General features: G+C 42.4%; 1 long non-coding RNA gene across 1 annotated transcript in view; it reads left to right on the forward strand.

Annotated features, from left to right (window-relative positions):
* Nucleotides 1-21,076, forward strand: part of LOC141059680 (uncharacterized) — a 37,419-nt gene extending 16,343 nt beyond the window's left edge. The window contains exon 2 of the long non-coding RNA XR_012222580.1: nucleotides 20,629-21,076. This is a non-coding gene — a long non-coding RNA (uncharacterized lncRNA). The remainder of the gene's footprint in view (nucleotides 1-20,628) is intronic.
* Nucleotides 21,077-21,547: the final 471 nt, after the last annotated feature.

Consider the following 21,547-nt stretch of genomic DNA (forward strand, 5'->3'; position numbering starts at 1 on the left):
GACATATTGGTACCTCAAGACACAGCAGTGCACTCTGACATATTGGTACCTCAAGACACAGCAGTGCACTCTGACATATTGGTACCTCAAGACACAGCAGTGCACTCTGACATACTGGTACCTCCAGACACAGCAGTGCCTCCCAGATTCTTGGTTTTAGCATATCCCAACATCTGCCCTGATGGAAATAAACAGTAGTAAATTGCTTGTGCAGGACAAATTTCTCTAATGATCAAATCAGACAGCTCTACAGTATTTTGTCCATCCCTAGTTTCTACCTATTGTTCTCTGAAGTCTCCTGCCATGTGAAACTAGTGTAGCACATTAGTCAGATTTTTCTATTTTCCTATGACACATAATGCTAGAAGTAGCTGTTTACCCTCATCTCGATATCCCCATAGCAGATAATATGGCGCAGCGGTCATGCTATAGGACTTCCTGGGATATCCGAGTGGTGTAAGCGGCTATCTCAGTCAGTCCTATTGCCTTTGAGGCTATGTGCCCACGTTGCATTTTAATCCGGACACTCAAAACCGGACTCCTTCCCAGAAAACGCGCGTTTTTTTCAGCGCGATTTTACCGCGATTATGTTCTCAATTTTGCCGCGATTTTCGCGTGCGATATTCAAGCACTTTCCAAGCGATTTGAAGCATCGCTTGGAAAGTGATTGACAGGTTGGTCACACTCGTCAAACATAGTGTTTGACAAGTGTGACCAGGTTTTTACTATTGAGGCCGCCTATGCGGCATCAATAGTAAAAGAGAGAATGTAAAAAATAAAAAATCGGGGTATATTTACCTTCCGACGTCCCGCGCAGTCTCAGTGACGCTCCCGTTCCCAGCGATGCCTTGCGAGACCTGTGATGACGTTGGTCTCGCGTTGCTCACGAGACCACTAGAGTCATGCGAGACTACATCATCACAGGACCTTGCCGCAAGGCATTACTGGGAACGCTGTGGCCCGGGAATGCAGCGCGGGACGTCGGAAGGTAAATATACCCCGATTTTTTATTCTTTTTTTTTACAGGGGTATGGTACCCAGGGCCTGGAGGACAGTCTGGTGGGCATAGCCAGATGCGGGAAGTAAGCGATTCTCATGCATTCCTATGGGTGCGGAATCGCGGCAATTCTTTGCAATTCTGCACAAAAGAATGAGCATGCTGCGATTTTTTCCGCGATGCGATTCCGCAGCGGAAAAAAGCGCAGCATTAGCACAGCATGTGCGGAATGCCATAGGAATGCATGGGGGGCGTTCTGTACAAGATGTTTAAATGTTTTCGCAGCATTTTCGCGCTGAAAATCGGGGAAAAAACGCTTAAAAATCACATCGTGGGCACACAGCCTGAATGTAGTGGCTGCTGATTCATTCAATCCGAGGTCACCTGTCCTTCATTCAGGCAATCGGTGGATATCTCGGTAATCTGACCCCATCTCCCTAGTGTTCATGAAATTTCCTGTAAGTAGGTGATAACTTGGTATAACTAGAATACCGGGTTAAATAGGCAGCCTACATGAAACGCGTCGGGACATAACAGACATTCTCTAGGATAGGACTACACTTGGGGACTGTCCTTGTGAGGACGGGAGACCTGCACGGGGGTCAACAGGCCAACTTATATAGCATACTCTTGTCTCCCCGGTTTCCTAATTACAACCATGGCCTACTCCAGGACATCGAAGGGGTAAGACCAAACCATTTTATTATCTGCACTGGTATTTTTTGAGCACCTTCTCTGTGGTATTGTTTGATTATTATATGTTTCTCTGTTTTTGTATGATTATATATTAAAAGTTAGGTTAATACAATAGGGTTCAGGACTGATAAGGAAATTATATATCCATGGGTCGCCCTCGCACACCCAGGGCAGCGGGGTACTCGGTACCGGGCCGGTGTCAGGCTGGCGTGTGTCACAGCAGCGGTGACCCGGTCCGTGGCCCCGGGCGCCCAATATCAATGGCGGTGATGTTGTTAATGGTGTTAAAGTTTATTAGAAAAGTTTGTGACGCCACCCGTGGTGTTTGGCAAGTAAGGTGTTGAGCCAACGCTGTATGCAGATCCGCTGGGACTGATGGTGTGGTGCAGCAAAGATGGTGTAGCTCCCCACAGGTGGAGCTGTAGTCCCAGGGCAGTGTAGGTGCAATGGATGAGGAGAGGCGCAGAATGGTATGGATGCTGGTACTCAGGTGTAATGGTGCAGGAATAACTGGAGGACACCAGAGTATGCGGTTCCAAAGCTTTACTCTCTGTTTGCAGTTCACACAACTGCCTGCCTCCGTACTGTGTTCTCCAGGTCAGGGCTCCAGCCAACCTCCAGGCAGGATAGGATTCTCCCTTCCACACTCCGCCAACATGTACCTTACTGAACGACTCCTCCAATGCGCCTTTAGGTGCGAAGCACTCCAGTACTTAGTTACCCTGGAATGCCTGTCTCTAGGTGTTCCTGGTCTTTACTTGTATGACAGACAGCTGTAGCCTGCTTCGGGGACTCCACTCTGCGTCCCGGCTCTCTATTCAGTTGCTGTTGTGTCCCAAGTCTATGATGGGAGCAAGGCGTTAGCGGCTCACTACTCCTCCGGTGTCTGTTGCCGGACATAAAGTTCCAATCAACCTCGGGGACCGGGCCCCGGCCTTTGCGCTCTCTGGACTGGAAGGGTTCTCTATCTGTCTTCAACCAGCTTCCCACCTTCCTTCTATTCTCCTTCGTTCCGATCTGTTCTATCTCTCTTATGGAAGGTTAGGTTATCAATCTTATCAGTCTCTTTCTCTGGTCTTTCTTGTGCCAGCAGCCCAGATCACTGGGACCTGCTGCAGCAGGTCCCTCAGACACCTATCTTCTCTCTCTCACTACTCCCCTTCCTCCTAACTCTCACTCTTCCCACTCTTTTATATCTGTCAAATTGGTACTATAGGTTCTATGGAACTCGGTAGCATGGGTCAGAGAAGACAGACACAGTATATGTTCAAAGGTTCAGTATTGTATTGTAGCAACAGGTCACAGTACTATGCAAAGATAGTTCAGGGGTATTGCAGGAAGCAGGCTTCAGTATTACACGGTAAGCAGATATAAGTTCTGGCAACAGGTAGAGTCTGTACGAACCAACTGGCGAGAGTCTGAGGTCCGGGAGCACACAGTCCTAAAGTCCTGAGCCTGGACCAGGCTTCAAGCGGAGAGCAGGCCGCAGAGATGAATGAAGCAGAGCAGATCCGGACAGGAGAGGCGGTCAGGCAGGATGGCAGGTAAGTAACAAACGGGGAATCCCGAGGTATAGAAGAAGCAGGCACAATGCGAGTTCTCCAAGCTTGGCAGCAGGTGAAGATCCAGATACACAAGCACAGGTATAATGTGCTGAGTCCCTTTTGTACACAGCAGGCAGGAAACAGGAAGAGTCAAACAGGAACAAGATGGCCCCTTGTGAAGCTACTTACTCCATCTTTGATAAGGGCAAAAGTAAGGGCAAAGTCAAACAGGAACAAGATGGCCCCTTGTGAAGCTACTTACTCCATCTTTGATAAGGGCAAAAGTAAGGGCAAAGTCAAACAGAACAGGAACATGGCTCAGAGCCTCACAATATCATCTCACTCCACCCACCTCCCAGCACATCTCGTGTTACGAAGCAGGGTTCCACGAGGGGTGCTCTGCTAACCCCCAGCCTGAAGCTGTTAGGTGGCCCCACTGAACTATCCTGTGTGTGGAATGCAGGTGTGGAGCGTGGTCAGTAGTTCCCACCTTACCTGGATGGTGGGGCACTACACCTTAGGAGAAGGTGCAGTACCTCTGTGGCGACTGAAGCCTCAGGGGCGCCACATCCACATTAAAATTACCGAATATATCTGTCCTGTAATCATGTGCAAGAGACGATCCCTGCCATCATCTGCGTCTGGTCTCAAAACCACAAACTATCTCTAATCACCTCCTCATAGGTAGTTCTTGTTTTTGGCTCTCGCATCCAATTTCTCAGAAAACCGGCTTCACGTGCGCTTCATTAACAGATTTCTATAGGATAGTTGACAGTACTGTTGGGTAAGGAGCTTAATCCCTGACTGGGGCCATACAAGGTGAATGGGTGTGCGGTCACGGAGGCGTAATGACTGGGTATTGCCTAGCTGCACTAATTACATACAGCAATTACTAGCAGTCAGGATTGCAGTTACCAAGTAGTATACTGGTGATTTGCTCATGACAATTGTCATCACATAGAAAACTCAACCTGATACCTCAGAGTATGTTGAAGGCACATGGATAAATAAGAACCTATCGCAACCATAGAACAAAACGTGAGCAAAAGCTCCAAAAAATGCGACAAGACAAAGGTCCAAATAGTATGTAATAAAATATGAATTTATTAATATCAATGGATTAATACATAATATGACAGATGACAAGGAGGGGAATAGGGGACAATGAATTGTGTCACATCCAAAACCACATGGGTAAAACAAAAAGGTGCTGGGGCTGGAGAACCTGACTGGCTATAATATTAATAGAAACATAATGATGAGTATGAATCAGCCATAACCTCAGGATAAACAGACAATAATCAATACAGGTCACTCACTCCATATAATAAACGAGATGCTAAATGGCCAGAAGTGAGCGTCATAGTGCGAATGAAAATAAATCTAGTATACCTGAGGAGCGACTGCCAGGGGTTGTCAGTATCCAAGCACCACTTGAAAAAAAAAAAAAACAACGTATCAGTACCATTTTCCGACATTGCTGACACATCAGAGCGTGGGCCACAAGGTCTTCCTTATAATGCCCTGCAGCTATGACATCTTCTGGATTTTCATTTTGTACATTTTGTACAATGGTGGCCAGTACCTGGGCCCTCACATCGATTATCAGCCGTGCACAGTTTGTGCAGCAGAGTCATTTCCAATCTCTATAGTCACTGGGTAAGTCTCTCTCCTGTACAGTAGAGTGTAAGCCCTTATGGTCAGAGGGGTCCTCTCTCTCTCTCCTGTAGAGTGTAAGCTCTTATGGTCAGTGGGGTCCTCTCTCTCTCCTGTAGAGTGTAAGCTCTTATGGTCAGTGGGGTCCTCTCTCTCTCCTGTAGGGTGTAAGTTCTTATGGTCAGCATGGTCCTCTCTCTCTCCTGTAGAGTGTAAGCTCTTATGCTCAGTGGGGTCCTCTCTCTCTCCTGTAGAGTGTAAGCTCTTATGGTCAGTGGGGTCCTCTCTCTCTCCTGTAGGGCGTAAGTTCTTATGGTCAGCATGGTCTTCTCTCTCTCCTGTAGAGTGTAAGCTCTTATGGTAAGCGGGGTTCTTGCTCTCCTGTAGTCTAAGTTCTTATAGTCAGCGGAGTCCTTTCTCTTTCTCCTGTAGAGGATAAGCACTTTGCATCTGTATTGTTATCTGTCGGTGTTTTACATCCATGTGACATCTGAAATTAGACACCAACATTTTAAAATATATATAATCAAATACAGTTTCCTAGGTTGATATCGCAATGTAGTCATTAGTGATAAGCGAACATACTCGGATAACATCTTATCCACGCATACTCTGTTATCCGATGTCTTCGGAGTGCTCGTATATTATGTTCGAGTCGCTGCAGTTGCATGATTTGCAGCTGCTAAACAGCCGCAATACATGTTGAAATTCCCTAACAAATAGGCATTTCGTGCATGTGTTCATGCTAACAGCCGCAAATCATGCAGCCGCGGGGACTCGAACATAATATACAAGCACGCCCAAGATACTCTGATAGCACCTGAGCGTGCTCTGATAATTATCCGAGCATGTTTGCTCATCACTAGTAGTCATACCAATCAGATGCTACACAGATGTTCCATTTGGAAGCTGATTTTTTATGGGCAACCACAGACTTGAATGGGCAAGTTTCATTCTTATATGAAAGACACTCGCTCTTGCTGTGATTTTTTTTTCGCGCAGACATTTGGTTCATGTGGAAAAAATCCCCTCAATGTGAGCGCTTTTTTTTTCACGGACAGCAAAATATGGTCCCTAATGGGAGATGGGAGATTCATCTTTGCTTTCTACCTTGTACCTGGAGCTGCCTACATAAATGAAGGAGCAGGTAATTCAAGAGACTTATTCTTCAACTGCCAAAAGCTTTAGAGGTTGTGAATACTTGATGGACGGGGCTCGGGTAAATCTCCGGCTGTGCACTTGCAGTAGGAGGTTGGATACTGATTATGTTTGTGTTCCTGGTAACCGGTTACCTGCTATCAGGTGGGAGGAGAGCGTCTGTAGACCTGAGTGTGAGGATTACATTAGGACAGCGTGTGCCACTAGACAGTCACTAATGCTCTGACGGCTTCAGGTGCTCGGTTACATCCGATACTCGGAGGCCATTAAAGCTAAACATGGTGGATCTGTTGACTGGTCACACTCCTTGGGATTTTAGCTGACCCTTCCAGCATGGAGCCTGCATACAGGTATTTGTCTAAAAAACAGGTAAGATCACCATATAATAGAAGTGCACAAGGCATCACAAAGACATCACGTAACCATAGTTATGAATGAGTTTATAATCCAATGGATTTTATCGCATTTACACATAAAAAAAATTAATTGTCTCCTAAGGTCATGTTCAGACATTCAGTTGTATGTCAGGATTTTGCCTAGGGCTTCTCTGTGACATGTTGTGCAACATGGAGATCGCTGCATCCAGGCTCGGACTGGCCCATAGGGTAACGGGAGAATCTCCCGGTGGGCCCCTGTGTTGATCTGGGCTCCCAACCCCACTATATGGTTAGTACTTGGCATAATTCACTTGATTAACTCTATACAGAAAAAAAGAATCTCATCAATCATTAACCAAACTGCCCAGTTTATTATTATATAGAGATATAGGTAAACTTGTGAATGAGAGTAGAGTACTATTTGTATGTAGGTGAAAAAGTGCCCCCCCCCCAAATTCAATGTTACTGGTGGGCCCTTGGCACCCCAGTCCGACACTAGCTGCTTCTTGTCTAATAACGCAGTAGATTCATGTTACAATGTGGCTATAAAAAAAAAATCAATTCTGATAGTATTTTTGGGTCAAAGGCTCCATGCAAATTGGTCCTGCCGACTTTAGGGCTCATGCGTGTAATTGGTCCAGGAGGTACACCACCGAATGCTCACGGAGAACACACCACAGCCAGTATGCCTTTGCACATGGTTGGTTTTTCCCATGCGGAATGATAGCCTGCATGAAAAAAAATAAAAATCACAGTATGCAGTACTTTGGTTGACTTTACGAACTGGAATAAGGCTATCGGCATATGGAGGTTTTTTTGGTGGAGATTTTGGAGCAGAAACTTATCAGATCCTCCTTAAAAACGTGGAGGTTCTATTCAATTTCCATTCCGAAAAATCAGCACAAGTACTGCATGTGGACAAAGCCTAATGCATGCAATGGAAGGCAGCTCCGGCACCCATCCGCAGTGTTGATGAGGTCATGGAATACAATTTGTGGTTACAAGTAGCTCATTTTTCCACACGGCTGTCCGAACCCAACCTTAACACAAGTCTCATGCGACTTGTGACCTGTCTGTGATTTGTCTGGGTTTTTTTGGGGTTTTTTTTTTTTCTCTACAGCCCAGTCAAAAAAGTGTACAAAAAAATTGTGAAGAATAGTGACCAGACTACAGATCTTATAAACCACAGCATATTCATTAACCATGTGGCTTCTGCAAACAATAAATGACAATGGGGCTAATGAAAGTGCTAGCACATCTGCAGCAGAAATCCGGGTTTCAAACTGATTTCAGATGTTTGCTCTCTGAAAAACAAGTCAAATTTGCCTTAGGTAAATTCGCTTTCCACAAGCCTTTTGTGGAGTCTTCATTTTTTGTGTTTTTTCTTTTTTTTTTTTTTTCATTTTTCTTTTATACACTAGCAGTCTGCAGTTAAAAAATCATGCCTTTCATCCAAAAATGCTGTGTTTGTAAATTATAACGCTTTCTTCATATTTCCATTGACGAAAGCAAACATCTGACATCAACCTGTGAATCCATCCTTAAAATGTTACCCCTGACAAGGAATTCTAGAGCTTTTTTGGTGTTGACTTTTGAAAGTTTTAGCAAGAACTGGTATACTTGTCTACGAATGGGGAGGTACCAGCCTGGGACCAAGAAATAACTATATGAGAATAACATCTAGTAGATGTATATTATAGACCACATGCATATTTGCATTTGTGCTTTTTTTTTTGGCAAGTTTTTGGTGTTTTTTTTTTTTGCTTTTCATTTGTACCATACTCTACTTTTAATTTGCGCCTGTTTAACAGTTTTATTTTTTTTTATGTTCGCCGTTGTAGACAGGATTTGATATTTACAGATGTATGCTCTAATTCATCAATTGCGCCTTTTCAAAAACTAGCCAAATATTTGCACAAATGTACTCCATTCCCCCCTTCGACCCTGGAATGATTTTATTTACATCTGAAACTTTGTGCACAAATATTACAAAACATAACTTTTTTCCTCTAAGAAAGGTAAAAAAAAAGAGCTTTTTTTTAATCTTGTACAACATTCATGATCCACGTGTACCATTTTGAAGACTTTGGCATAAGAAAAGTGACTTAAAAAAGGGGATAAATATAAATTGGATCCTTCGAGGGAATCTGTGAGTAGGATCAACCCTCCTAAGCCGTCTATATGGACATGTAGGTCATAGGATCATAGGAGAATGAATAAAATGGTTTCTTGATACCTGTGATCTAATTTCTTATTCTAGAGAAATACAATTTTTCTTTTATATAAATGAGGTGTTAGGCTATGTGCACACGTTGCGAATTCTGCTGCGTTTCCACCCTGCAGAAACGCAGCCGTTCCGCAGACATGGTACAGTACCATGTTATCCAATGGCATTTGAAAACCGCTGTGCTCACGCTGCGGTTTTTTCTGCGCGGTTTTGCTGCGGTTTACAAACCGCAGAATGTCAATTGTTTGGGCGGATTCCGCAGCGGTTTCACACCTTTAACATAGTAGAGGTGTGAAACCGCAGGCTAAACTGCAGGAAAACCGCAGGTCACTTTACCTGCGGATCCGCGCGGAAAAACCCGCAGCTGAATCTGCAACGTGTGCACATAACCTTACGATCTATGGGCTGGACATAGATCTTCCTGAGATTTTGCCTCCAGGGCTTATTTTAAATTAAAAAAGGGGTGTTACCAGGATGAGACATATAATAACTGACACATTGCTCTCATAATAACACATAGCTCTGCACTGAGATCAGAACCAACAGTACAGCAGAAGTGAACTTTGTCTCATTACAAGCATTTACAGTTGTCCTCTCATAGTGTTGGCACCTCTTTTGCAGAGCCGTGCCTGTTTATAACATACATAGTATAGCAGAAGTGAACATTGTCTCACTGCAAACACATCTGCAGTGATGTCAGCTCTGCTTTACTGTGCCTTCTCCCCACTCTGACTGCTTGTGAGAAGTTTAAGCAATATGACAGAACAGCAGTGCAAATGTGTTAATACAATAGAGAACTTTGTCTCATTACAGTGTTAGCTCTGCTGTACTGTGTTAGTACTGATCTCACTGCATTGCTGTGTGATACCATATGAGCAGACTGTCAGTCATTACATGTCTCACATTGGTAACATTCCCTTTGACTTCAAATAAGCTCTGGAGACAGATTCTCCAGGAGAGCTATGTCCAGCCCATAGATTTCACAGCTCATTTACATATAAGAAATATGTGGATTTCTCTGGAATAAGACATTGTATCACAGATATCGATGTATCATTTTATTCAACCCTTCATTACCTGCATGCAACTTATGAGAGTTAATCCTACTGACAGATTCCCTTTATGTCTAACACAAGCATCTGGGTTTTTATACAATAAAAAGAAAATATACAAAACCTACAAGAAACAAAATGAGGAAAAACCCTGCTATAAATAAGTAAAAAGCAAAAGTGCATTTATACAGTACAAGATGACTCTGATCAGGGCGGTCCTACACTGTCTAATTTTAAAAACCTTACCATGTGTCAAAGTTGACCTCAGTGTGTGAATAAGGGTAGACAAAAGGACCTGGTCCCAACCAGTGGACACCAGTCAGGGGAAGCTTTTAAATGTAATTTCAGGAAAATAGACTATTTTTAACCAGTGTGCTAGATCGAAATTTCATCCTTCTTTGGCCCGTGGCTATTTTTACCATCAGTATGGCATTCGATTTTCTCCGATGCAAAAAAAAATAAATACACACATTATATATTCTTATGTATTTTCCTGACCATTAAAACAGTTAAAAAAATAAAAAAAAAAAACAGGCAACGCTCGGATGCCACATGGCTAGTATCTGAGTGGTATCCATTTTTTTTTTTTTTCATGCACCCATTCACATAATGGGCAGGTTTAATCTATGCATATACAGTATTTCTCCTTTTTGATTTGCAGACAGCGTGAACAGTCAAAACACAGATAAAACACATTTAAAATAAACCGTGATTTTTTTTTTTCATGAACAGATTCAGTCCACGAAAAAAAAATATTGATCATCTGCACTGCTCCATTGAATAACATTGGTCTGACTGCTGTCCTTTTTTTTTTTTTTTTTTTCACGGGCCAAAAATCCTTTCGTCTGAATCTACTCTTAAAGTAGAAGTGTGAATATCCTGAGGCTATGCCAATGATGTAGGGCCCTTTCACATTGGGTTCTTCCTCACCTTCAGTGGTCCAGTTGGAGCTTATGTCCAAGCTCCCCTCAACCGGGATTCAGGCATATGCGCCGGCAAGACCATAGACTAGAATAGAGTGCAGACGGAGTCACCCTGCGCCCTGTGGGCCATCATTTCCGGTCATATATGCCTTGCCAAACTAGTAGACATACCCAAATTGTTCCTCGTATAAAAGTAGTAGTTCATGTAAAGAAATATTTATAAATATGTAATAAAGGAATGTATTAGAGCACTCAGGGTATAATTGGAGCTGGTGCACATATTTTGTATATCCTGGTATTTTTGATCAAAGGACTGCTCAGCTTTTTCTTGTCTTGTTCACCTTAAGACACAGATCTGCTCTTCCGCCAGAACGATAGTAGAAGAGCATGTTTTGGCATGTCGTAATCTTAGCTTGGCTATCAATCATATCTCAGTAAAGGTTATGGCAGGTACAAGCTGCAAATAGACCTTGTGTTACTAAAGCAGAGCGCAAACATTCGCACACTGCTTCCTTTTTTTTATTATTCTCACAATACAAAATCCATAATTTAGATGCCAGTGGGGTCCTATAAACTCTCCTTGTAAGCCATTAAGAACGGGGCGATTTTTCATTTTTGTGCTTACTCACCCTTATTCCAAGAGCCATAACTTTTTTTATTTTTCCACACACATAACCGTGGACTATTCTTTGCGGGACGAGTTGTGGCTCAGTGGTTAGCACTGTGTATTTGCAGCACTGGGGTCCTGGTTTCAAATCCCACCAAGGACAACATCTGCAAGGCGTTTGTATGTTCTGCCCGTGTTCACGTGGGTTTCCTCCGGGTTCTCTGGTTACCTCCCATATTCCAAAGACAAATCAAAATAAAAGTGTATGTAAAAACCAAAGGGATCACCACCAATGCTTATAATACAAAAAATATATTTATTCAATTTCAGCAAACACTACATACAAACACATAATTAAGAACAATTAAAAAGTCTGTGCAAAGGCAAACATGAGACAAAAGACAAGAAAAATTGGGTCATAATTATATGCAGTACAATCCTCAAGGTTCCATATCCCCAGACAATAAGAGTGCTGGCAAAGTGCAAATGCTTTCTAACTGATATAGTCCCAGTTAATCTAATATATAAAGCTCAATGTGGGTGTGTGTGTATGTCCGGGATTGGCATCCGCACCGTCGCAGCTACAGCCACAAAATTTTGCACAGTCACACATCTGGACCCCGAGAGCGTCATAGGCTATGTTGTGAGGTGAAATTTTAACCCCGCGCGTTCCAATTCACCAAACAATTTGGCCTATTATTCTTATAATTTCTATGGTGTTATCGTCCTTCTGTAAAGCTGGAAATAACACAATTTATTACCGTGCCAACACAGGCCACCCTCTGACACAGACTGCAGGGGTAGCCCAGTATCACACAGGATAGGGTTAGATACACGGCTCAGCAGTCAGCATCACACAGGATTGGATTAGATACATAGCTCGGCAGTCAGTATCACACAGGAGAGGATTAGACACACAGCTCAGCAGTCAGTATCACACAAGATAGGAATAGATACACAGCTCAGCAGTCAGTATCACACAGAATAGGATTAGATACACAGCTCAGCAGTCAGTATCACACAGGATAGGATTAGATACACAGCTCAGCAGTCAGTATCACACAGAATAGTATTAGATACACGGCTCAGCAGACGGTATCATACAGGATAGGATTAGATACACGGCTCAGCAGTGAGTATCATACAGATAGGATTAGATACACGGCTCAGCAGTGAGTATCACACAGGATAGGATTAGATACACGGCTCAGCAGTCGGTATCACACAGGATAGAGTTAGATACACGGCTCAGCGGTCAGTATCACACAGAATAGTATTAGATACACGGCTCAGCAGACGGTATCATACAGAATAGGATTAGATACACGGCTCAGCAGTCAGTATCACACAGGATAGGATTAGAAACATGGCTCAACAGTTGGTATCACACAGGATAGGGCTAGATACACAGCTCAGCAGTCAGTATCACACAGGATAGGATTAGATACACGGCTCAGGAGTCAGTATCACACAGGATAGGGTTAGATACACGGCTCAGCAGACGGTATCACACAGGATAGGGTTAGATACACAGATACACATGTTGTTTATCAAAAGGCTCTTGAATGAGTTGAAAATAAAATACTATCAATACTTGGGTAATCGTTTAGTTAATTTGTGTTGCAAATCTGTAGTGTTGAATATATGATGTGAAATGTTTTTATGTGCAATATAATCATTATAATTTGTTATAACTAACCACAGTTGGTTACTATGCCCAGGCAACGCCGGGCTCTTCAGTTAGTGAAGATGTATATTGCTATATTTCAGATTATGCCTATATGCATTCTGTTTACAAATGTGCCCTATCATAGGCATACAAAACATACTAAAGGCATGCTGACACAGAAAAACATTATAATATAATATTAATAGTGCTCCAAGTTCTACTGTCATACACCATGGGACATTCAGATTGCTACAGCCAAAATCAATTCAAAGCAAATAGTTCGAGCATATTACCAACAAAGAGGCCCTGGAGGCATAGACAGATTCTCTCCTACCCCCAACCATGATACCAGACAGACTCCTAGTGGAAGCACGCAGCCACCAGGTGTAGTGGGACCAAAGACCTGTATTGTTCATGTTTTCAACCATAAGTGGTTGAAAACTACATTTGAGGCACAGTGCAAAGCTCAGAAAGGAAGAAGCGCCATATTATAGTGCAGATTTTGCTGTTACGGTGTGCGGGTGTCACATTCCTAGAGCCCCTGAGGTGCCAGAACAGCCGAACTCCCCCATAAGTGACCCCGTTTTACAAACTTCACCTTTCAATTCATTCACCTAAGGGTGCAGTGGTCATATTGACACCACAGGTGTCACATAATTTTATACCATTGGGCAGTGAAGAAAAAATGACTTTTAATACAAAAAAATTGTTTTAGCCCCAGTGTTTACATTTTCACAAGGAGAAATGGGTAAAAATGGCACCAAAATGTGTCCCACAACTTCAGCTGAACGTCATAATACACCAAATGTGGCTGTACAAGTGCTACTTAGCCACACAGAGAGACTCGGGAGGGACGGACCACTAGTTGACTTTCGGGGAACAAGTTTTCGTACAATAGTTTCCGGACTTCATATGAAGAGCCCCTAAGTGCCAGAAGAGCAGAATCCTTCCTCACATGACCCAATTTTGGAAATTACACCCCTCCAGGAATTTATCTATAGGTGTAGTGATGATTTTGACTCCTTGGGTGTTTTCCCGAAAAAAAGCAAAACGGATGTTGCTGAGTGAGAATTTCAAATCTGCCATTGTAGTGACCAGTACATTATGCACAGCTCGTCCTTCTGTGGACAGAAACCCATAAATTAAGCGGGCTCTCATTGCTACAGAGATTGCAAAGATGTGGATGCTAAGGGTGTGTGCACACGCTGCAGAATGATCCGTGCGGATTTGGCAAAATCAGCAGGGAAATCCGCAGGTCAAAAGACCTGTGGTTTATCTGCGGATTAGCCTGTGGTTTATCACCTCTACAATGGAGGAGATGGTAAACCACAGCGGAATCCGCAGAAAGAATTGACATGTCAATTCTTTCTGCGGATTAGAAACCGCAGCAAAATCCGCGCGGAAAAATCCGCACCGTCTGCACTGTGGATTCCATTTCCCATAGGATATTATGGTACTGTACACTGCAGCAGAAACTGCTGTGGATCCGCAGGACCAAAACTGCCGCGGATCCACAGCAGAATCCGCAGCGTGTGCACACACCCTAAATGTGATTTAGGCACACTGGGGCTCAGAAGGGAGGGGGCATTTGGATTTGGGAGCGTAGATTTAGCTGAATTTCATTTAGTTTTTGAAGTGTTGGGGGGGAGCCATAGCGCTTTTCCAGAGCCTTTGAGCTACTAGAAACATGGAAGCCCTCTATATTTACAGAAGCGGGATCTGTTTTTTGTTTTTTTTTCAGGATTGAGTTGAAGCTTTTATTGGGAACATTTTACGTAACATTTTGGATCACGTTAATCTGGCGGTCTACACTGAGCACTTACATCAGGGTTTCCAACTAACTTTTCGAATGACATTCAGATGAAACTCCCAAGGGATCCATTCACTATCATGAAGCAGCTGAGTTACTCTGGACTCTGTCTGGCCTCTGTTCAGCGTTTTCAGAAGTGCACAAAACTGCGGCCGAGCATGCTTATTAAGACGAATACTACTGGATCACAGGTCAGAAGGGATCCACAGTGCCTCCTTCTGCCTCATTATAGGGAATCACATATTTCAGAGATTTACACAAACTCCGGTGTAAGCGCTCAGCGCGGAGCGCAGAGTAAATGTGAGCCAAGCATTACTGCGATCTTTGGGAGGAAGAATGAACAAATCAATAGCAGGTCAAGAATTGGATTTTTTTTTTTCACCGCGTTCCTCTTGCGGTATAAGTGATTAGATGACTTTATTCTTTGGGTCGGTGCAATTACAACGATACCAGATTTATATTGGGTCTTTTATGTTTGGCTGCTATCACATGCTAAGAAATGCTTTTATACAAAAAAAGTTTTAGCATCGCCATATTCTAAGAGCTATAATTTTTCTATACTTTTTCTGACAGTCTGTGTGGAGGCTTGTTTTTTTGCGTGATAAATAAAATGACGTTTTCATTGATACCGTTTTTATTTACGGTTCACTTTTTAGTCGTGTTGTATTCCACTTTATGAGGGCAGTATGATGAAAGAGCATACTTTTTTGTCATGTTATTTATTTTTTATGTTGCTCACTGAAGGGCTTAACTAATGTGACAGTTTTATAGATCAGGTCATCCCGCAGCGATACCAAATATGCGTACTTTTTTTGTTTATTTTTGTTCTTGCATAAACATATGTATTTATTGGTGTAATGTTTATAACATTTTTTTGTGATATTTTTTTTTTTTTTTTTTTTTCCTTCAATATTTTAACAAATTTGAATATTTTTTTTTTACCTTGTCCCTCTATGGGACTTCAATTTTTATTTCTCTGATCACTGGCCTCATGCATTGCAATACACATGTACTGCAATACATGAGACCTGTCAGCTTTACACTGGGAGATGGCCATCGTAGCTGGCAGACCAACCCTTGGCTAGCCCCGTGATAATGTCGCCGGGATGCCAGTGGGGTGAAAGAAGGAGCTCGGTCCCTCTCACAATTTTCTGAAGTCCAAAAACACTATTGATTGTAGCATCTAGAAGATAACACAGGGTTGACATCATCGGGACCTGAGCCAATCTGGTCCCAAAGATGTCGCTGTTCCAGAGCTAGCCAGCGCTTGGAGGTGTGTGACAGATGATGCCACCAATCTGTTAACCACTTAGATGCCATGGTCATTGGTTAGCACTGATGGCATGAGTTAAAGTAAGTTGTTTGCTCTTGTGCTGAATCTCTGCAGACATTCTATATGACATAAGACTTCTGGATCCTCACAGCATGTGCACTGCACGCTTTCAGGAATTTCCGGTGTTGCTGCCGAGACCGGACAGTCATGTCACTGCAAGTATGTGATGTGCACACATGCGATCATGTGCCGATTAGGTGTGCACGGCCTCGCCCAATACCAATGAATTGAGCGCATCTAGTTGTAATGTGATCGAAAATATGCAAATCACATATTAGCAGACCAGTCACGTAACCGCCAGGTCTCGCCGGCGGCATTAGAGAATCCAAACAAAGTTTATAACAAAAGGGAAATTCTGACCAAATTTAAACCTAATAAAAATCAAAGGGATAGGTCAATATATTGAAATATTAACACGAAAAATTTGTTTTTAGCAAGTATGGCTATCTATGTAGATAGATGACTGAAACTATTCAATTCTCTCCCATATTTTGTCTCTTTAGGATACAAGCTCCATTTGTTATAAGACCTCGAGAGTCAGAATGACCTCCGAGTAAGGAGTCTCCAGACCATGTACCATTGTGGTTTCAGGCCTCAGGAATATTATCCAATAATGTTTCTCCAACCAAACACCCCAGTACCTTACACATTCGGACCATACTCAGACCTGAATAATGGCTTCTTTTTCCCCCCTATCCAAATGCATAACTTTTCCAGTCGACCCTACGCATTTGCTGCAGGAGATCCTTACTACCCTCAAACTGGACATGTCGAATATCATCATTTCTATGGGGCAAACCCTTTATATTCTTTGCCAAGCTGGCATTACCCTAGTTTTAATACTATGCCGACATATAATCCTTGGATGAACTCCAGTAATTCTAACAGCCATCAACCAGTCAACAGCATTACATGGCCAGAAGGCTTCACTATGAAGGGAGAACTTCAGTGGGGAAAACTGGACAGAGTGTTTGGCGTGAAGCGCGAGCTCCCAGAGTTTGTGAAGGACGATCTCCGAAGAGTCTATGGCACTTACCCCAGAACATTTGTTGCTATCACTTACCAAAATGGTGAATATCTTGTTAAGGCAGATCCGAAGGTAGGCGAGCAGGAGTATACTATCGAAAAGAAAGTGATTAGAAGGCAACCGACTCCTTCAGATTCCGAGGAAGGAATGAGCGAGGACAAAAACAGTAAAAAAAGGAGAAGAAAAAACAGACGTTGATTGTCTATTAATAGTCTCTCTCTTTCTTTCTCTCTCTCTGTCTTCCCCAGCAGCGGTTCCTTCGACGGATCCGTTAAAATAACGGTCCGGTGCCAAACGTTGTTGTCAGTACAGGAACGGATCCGTTATCCGCCATTTTAGCGGATTTTGACTGACCAAAAAAAATGATGTGTGAAACAGGCCTTATGCTCATATATATGCTGCCAACCAAGTCATACACTTATGTGTTTGTTGTATTCTACATATACAGTTGTAATATGCTACACTTGCACCATTGGTTGTCAGACCAGTTCAGAAAAAGGAACTTTCCACCACTGAGTGGGCTTACAAAAAGCATGAAACCTGGTCCTGGTGTTCCTGATCGCTGACAATAGGGCATCATTGAATAGATAATGTCTAGTTTCTAGGGAGATGCAAACACAAGCAATTTGATTTAGATAATAGCCGTTACCACATATAGTATCTACTTTTGTTTTTTTGCTTTAATATGTAATAAGCAGACTATAGAGGTTCACAATTTTGTATTTTTTAACAAATTATTCTCCAATTTTTATACTCTTAGTGTGCAAGAACACACTTATTCCTTGTATAGTTTCATCAGGGGAAAATCTGCAGCAAATTCCTCAGGATAAAAAAAAAAAAAACAGCAGATGTTGTTGGGAGGAAATTCTGCAAATTTTTCACACATTTAAACCATAGGCATTTAGAATTCGCAGTATCAGTCAATTTCCACTACGGATATTTTTTTCTACAGCGTGTGAACAAGATTTTGTAAACTGATACTGTACTACACAGCAGATTTTTTTCCACCCACAAAATCCACTTTGTATCAGCCCTGTGTGCACATACTCTAAGGGCTCTTTCACGTTATTTTATATTCCAAACACTTGTAAGTACGGCTGAGTGAAAAGATCCGCAAAACCCTGATCCAATGGACCACAACCCTGCAAACCTCCTCCTACCTGTCGGCATCCCCTTCTCTGATTAGTAGGACACGCAATGTCGCTTTGTTGAAGTGTGATGCATACACGACACTGAGTTGTGCTTATTAATCAGAAGTGTCGCCGAGGATGCGGCATGAAGGCGCAGTTTGCAGGGCTTTGGTTTCACGGACACAAACTTCCATCCCTGAACCAGGGTCCGGCAAAGTTTCATGCTCAACTATACTTGTAAAAAAAAAAAAGCCATGAATTTTCAAACATGTTTCATGGAGTTTTAAGACCTTCACATCTCAGTGAAAATGGATTATCACTGCAGGAATCTACAAACACAAACTCCTCCTCTTGTCTTATTGGACACAGCAGGGTATAAGGCTGCATTCACACTTCCATTCCAACCGTCAATTTCTCTGTTATATTTTGAGCGGAATAAATGTCCAAAACCAATCTGTTGAATTAATGATACAAACGGAAGCAGAGGTACCCATTTCTTATTATGGAATCCGTCAGGCCTTCATTATGAGTCCATTTTTACAACTGAAGAAGACGTGTCTTTTTTTCTGTTCAAATAACCAACACATAATAGAAACTCAGACAGACCCCATAATAATCAATGGGTATCTCTTTTCCAGTTTGCATCATTTATACAACAGAACTGTTTTTGCCATTATTCCGTTTCTTGTTTCTTCCTCCACTTCAAGGCTTGCGACATGACTTAGGATAAAAGCCAGAATCTCAGTTTGCAGACATGTGTTTCGGGGGGGTTGCCTCTCCTCAGTGCAAAGCAGGTGATCTGATTTCCCAGAAGAGCATTGCATGGCTTATAGGTCTCTCTACACTGGCATATCAGGTGTTTTAAGGCATGTCACTCTCCACAAGGAGAAACGCTACCCCTTGTTCCTCAAGACGGAACATACAAACTGAATGTCCAAATGAAAGTGTGAACGTGGCCCGATACACACTATCTGGATGCTTCTACAGTAGATCACTGCGGTCCATGTTCAATTATTTGCTCATACAAAGCTCCTCGTGTATTTTTTATGCTAAAATGATGTATATTTTTACATTAATATATTATTATTGCCCATGCCTTTATAATATATTTTACATGTGTATTAAATTAATGACTTATCTTATGATGTGTTATGAAACTTACGTTGATTTTCCTGTGTGCCCAATGCAAATGTACTTCACATAAAGTTATGTAGACAAAGCAAATACTAGCAATTTAAAGGGTTTTCCATTTCCTATTCTCTCCCAACGGATCCCCGAACTGTAAAACGGACTTCTAGGAGTAGTTTGTGCTCGAAGTTCAACACCGGACATTAGGTGTCTAGTACAAACCCATATCTTTCCAGTTTGGGTTCACTCATCTCAACTGTTTAACCCAAGGACAGGCACTCGGTGAACCTTTGCCTTGGACAAACCCTGAAGTGCACCTTCCCATCTAATTGTTTTTCATCTATCACCTCCATCCTTTTTCTTGATTAAAAGTTCTGGCTTTACTAGAACCAGAGAAGGGTGGAGATGGATGGAAAACAGGTAGGTGGAAAAGTCCTTGGAATGGTTTGATGACAACATAGGTGCGCTGAACACCTGTGCTAGGTTTGAACAGTCATTTTGTGCTTACAGACTCCTTTAATGGTTTGACCTCTTTGGTTCTGCCTTATAGATAGCATGCAAGATCAGCAACCAAAGCTTTTTAAAGCATACTTGTAAAATCTTGGAAGCTCTCAGAATAAGGGGAGACGGGAGGAATACTTCTCTACAGGCTCCTATAATCATTAGATGAGAGTCAGCAGAACCTGACAATTTTGCCAGGACCAGCATTAGGTTTTTGAACACCTTATGGCTTAATTTACATTGCAAGATTGTCAAGCATGAGGGTTTCTAGGAATGCTCATTTCATGATAATATTGTAGTCTAAACAGGCTGCCAAAGGAAAATTCTTGTTTGCTGCACAAAAGATCATCATCCTCGGCAGCACATCATCCTATGTAAACCGTACTCATGCTGCCGAGAACAATAGCAGCCTATGTGCAGGGAACGATTGACTACAGATTGTTCAGGGTGCATCATTAAGCGCGGTATGCCTGGGTAAGCAAGGTATTAAACGACCAATGATTGGTAAATATTTACCAATTGTCTGTCATTTAATGATACAAGTCTGGTGATGAAAACACAACTTACTGTAAATCTTTACTAAATGTGCAGTTAATTATCTATTGATAAACGGAAGCAACCTAGTTTTTGGTAACAGGAGCTGACTAGTAATCATCAGCTATACTGATAAGAAGTCTAGAAAACTGTTGGTCACGATGATGATTACTACTTTATCTTACATTTCTCTATTTCTGAGAATTCCATGAGCATTTCTGGACAAGACAAGACACATCTATAATTTTTTATCTCGCAGGTAGAGAAATGTGCCCTGACGCAAGTGTTATCTGACAATAGCATGCTGATGTTTGCTCATGAAACAAAGTTATGTATTAGTCATTAATCAAACAGAAGATGAAAGTGCAAACATTAGCACATCCCAGTACTACAAGGTAACCAAGGAGGGGTGCAGGTAACAAACAAGCCCGCGATGATCCGAAATGACATGTGGAACTGTCACCCTACATGGAAAGAATCAATAAGCGGACGGACACAACGAGTGCTTCTATTAAATGCTTATGGCCCGTTTAGACATGGCAGTGATTAGCCATCGCCTGAGCTTGTTCAACGGCTGATTGATTTTTACGCTGCCCATGTAAATAGTATGTGCTGCCAACAATATGAGAACTATGTGGTGCCCCTAGGACTATGCGCTCTCATACAATTTTCATCGGTTCATGTTATAAAGACTTTGAACGACTCAATTTTGGTACAAAATGAAATCTGCCTGATTTGAATGTAGCTTACACCCTCGCAATGTAAACCTGCCACAGATGCACGAATTCTGGGATAATTTAACAATAACCATTATTGCAATAATAAAATGGTGTCATGGTTGTTGCTTTTATGGCCGGGATCACACATGCGAGGAATACGGACGAGTCTCGCATGTTAATACCCGGCACTGCCGCCGACACTCAGGAGCGGAGCCTGCGGTTCCATGTATTGCTATGCTGCCGCACGCTCCGCTCCTGAGTGCCGGCGGCAGTGCTGGGTATTAACATGCGTCCATATTCCTCGCATGTGTGATCCCGGCCTATTTATGAATGTGTTGTCACATTTATAGTCACCTTGACTATGCTTTTCCTAAGGCGCTGTTCACATCATTATTTTGGTATCTGCCAGGTACATATATTTGCAAACTAGTAAAAAGGTATACAAGCGGATAGCTGAAC

This window comes from Dendrobates tinctorius, unplaced genomic scaffold (genome assembly GCF_039654945.1).
Source record: "Dendrobates tinctorius isolate UK_male_01 unplaced genomic scaffold, ASM3965494v1 ptg000230l, whole genome shotgun sequence".
In the NCBI taxonomy this organism is placed as follows: Eukaryota; Metazoa; Chordata; class Amphibia; order Anura; family Dendrobatidae; genus Dendrobates; species Dendrobates tinctorius.